The sequence below is a fragment of the Lissotriton vulgaris genome, chromosome 8 (genome assembly GCF_964263255.1).
Source record: "Lissotriton vulgaris chromosome 8, aLisVul1.2, whole genome shotgun sequence".
Taxonomy (NCBI): domain Eukaryota; kingdom Metazoa; phylum Chordata; class Amphibia; order Caudata; family Salamandridae; genus Lissotriton; species Lissotriton vulgaris.
In genome coordinates, this window is record NC_141696.1 from 808,153,189 (window position 1) to 808,156,287 (window position 3,099).

Here is a 3,099-nt window from a genome sequence, read left to right on the forward strand (position 1 = left end):
CAACATGAGGCCCGATCCAAATGACATTTTGAATCATTTTTGGTAGAGTCCAAAAAATCCATTTTCTGATGAAAAACGATGACCCCGGACCAGACGAACGTTGAAAAAATGGTCAATATTGATGAAATTTTAACATTTAATCTTTTGACTTTAAATGACGGTTGGATGTGAGTTATTACTTTTTCAACTAAAATAAGTGTGTTTAAAGTCATTTCTGTGCCTGAAATTGGTCAAAATTGAAGATTTTGAGTAAGCAAAACTCTGTAAAAATGGCAATTTTGGTCACTGTGAGGGTTTAAAAAGTGGTTATTCAACATGAGGCCCGATCCAAATGACATTTTGAATCATTTTTGGTAGAGTCCAAAAAATCAATTTTCTGATGAAAAACGATGACCCCGGACCAGTCGAACGTTGAAAAAATGGTCAATATTGATGAAATTTTAATATTTAATCTTTTCACTTTAAATGACGGTTGGATGTGAGTTATTACTTTTTCAACTAAAATAAGTGTGTTTAAAGTCATTTCTGTGCCTTAAATTGGTCAAAATTGAAGATTTCGAGTAAGCAAAACTCTGTAAAAATGGCAATTTTGGTCACTGTGAGGGTTTAAAAAGTGGTTATTCAACATGAGGCCCGATCCAAATGACATTTTGAATCATTTTTGGTAGAGTCCAAAAAATCAATTTTCTGATGAAAAACGATGACCCCGGACCAGTCGAACGTTGAAAAAATGATCAATATTGATGAAATTTTAACATTTAATCTTTTGACTTTAAATGACGGTTGGATGTGAGTTATTACTTTTTCAACTAAAATAAGTGTGTTTAAAGTCATTTCTGTGCCTGAAATTGGTCAAAATTGAAGATTTTGAGTAAGCAAAACTCTGTAAAAATGGCAATTTTGGTCACTGTGAGGGTTTAAAAAGTGGTTATTCAACATGAGGCCCGATCCAAATGACATTTTGAATCATTTTTGGTAGAGTCCAAAAAATCCATTTTCTGATGAAAAACAATGACCCCGGACCAGTCGAACGTTGAAAAAATGGTCAATATTGATAACATTTTAACATTTAATCTTTTGACTTTAAATGACGGTTGGATGTGAGTTATTACTTTTTCAACTAAAATAAGTGTGTTTAAAGTCATTTCTGTGCCTGAAATTGGTCAAAATTGAAGCTTTTGAGTAAGCAAAACTCTGTAAAAATGGCAATTTTGGTCACTGTGAGGGTTTAAAAAGTGGTTATTCAACATGAGGCCCGATCCAAATGACATTTTGAATCATTTTTGGTCGAGTCCAAAAAATCAATTTTCTGATGAAAAACGATGACCCCGGACCAGTCAAACGTTGAAAAAATGGTCAATATTGATGAAATTTTAACATTTAATCTTTTGACTTTAAATGACGGTTGGATGTGAGTTATTACTTTTTCAACTAAAATAAGTGTGTTTAAAGTCATTTCTGTGCCTGAAATTGGTCAAAATTGAAGATTTTGAGTAAGCAAAACTCTGTAAAAATGGCAGTTTTGGTCACTGTGAGGGTTTAAAAAGTGGTTATTCAACATGAGGCCTGATCCAAATGACATTTTGAATCATTTTTGGTAGAGTCCAAAAAATCAATTTTCTGATGAAAAACGATGACCCCGGACCAGTCGAACGTTGAAAAAATGGTCAATATTGATGAAATTTTAACATTTAATCTTTTGACTTTAAATGACGGTTGGATGTGAGTTATTACTTTTTCAACTAAAATAAGTGTGTTTAAAGTCATTTCTGTGCCTGAAATTGGTCAAAATTGAAGATTTTGAGTAAGCAAAACTCTGTAAAAATGGCATTTTTGGTCACTGTGAGGGTTTAAAAAGTGGTTATTCAACATGAGGCCCGATCCAAATGACATTTTGAATCATTTTTGGTAGAGTCCAAAAAATCCATTTTCTGATGAAAAACGATGACCCCGGACCAGTCGAACGTTGAAAAAATGGTCAATATTGATAACATTTTAACATTTAATCTTTTGACTTTAAATGACGGTTGGATGTGAGTTATTACTTTTTCAACTAAAATAAGTGTGTTTAAAGTCATTTCTGTGCCTGAAATTGGTCAAAATTGAAGATTTTGAGTAAGCAAAACTCTGTAAAAATGGCAATTTTGGTCACTGTGAGGGTTTAAAAAGTGGTTATTCAACATGAGGCCCGATTCAAATGACATTTTGAATCATTTTTGGTAGAGTCCAAAAAATCAATTTTCTGATGAAAAACGATGACCCCGGACCAGTCAAACGTTCAAAAAATGGTCGATATTGATGAAATTTTAACATTTAATCTTTTGACTTTAAATGACGGTTGGATGTGAGTTATTACTTTTTCAACTAAAATAAGTGTGTTTAAAGTCATTTCTGGGCCTGAAATTGGTCAAAATTGAAGATTTTGAGTAAGCAAAACTCTGTAAAAATGGCAATTTTGGTCACTGTGAGGGTTTAAAAAGTGGTTATTCAACATGAGGCCCGATCCAAATGACATTTTGAATCATTTTTGGTAGAGTCCAAAAAATCCATTTTCTGATGAAAAACGATGACCCCGGACCAGTCGAACGTTGAAAAAATGGTCAATATTGATAACATTTTAACATTTAATCTTTTGACTTTAAATGACGGTTGGATGTGAGTTATTACTTTTTCAACTAAAATAAGTGTGTTTAAAGTCATTTCTGTGCCTGAAATTGGTCAAAATTGAAGCTTTTGAGTAAGCAAAACTCTGTAAAAATGGCAATTTTGGTCACTGTGAGGGTTTAAAAAGTGGTTATTCAACATGAGGCCCGATCCAAATGACATTTTGAATCATTTTTGGTCGAGTCCAAAAAATCAATTTTCTGATGAAAAACGATGACCCCGGACCAGTCAAACGTTGAAAAAATGGTCAATATTGATGAAATTTTAACATTTAATCTTTTGACTTTAAATGACGGTTGGATGTGAGTTATTACTTTTTCAACTAAAATAAGTGTGTTTAAAGTCATTTCTGTGCCTGAAATTGGTCAAAATTGAAGCTTTTGAGTAAGCAAAACTCTGTAAAAATGGCAGTTTTGGTCACTGTGAGGGTTTAAA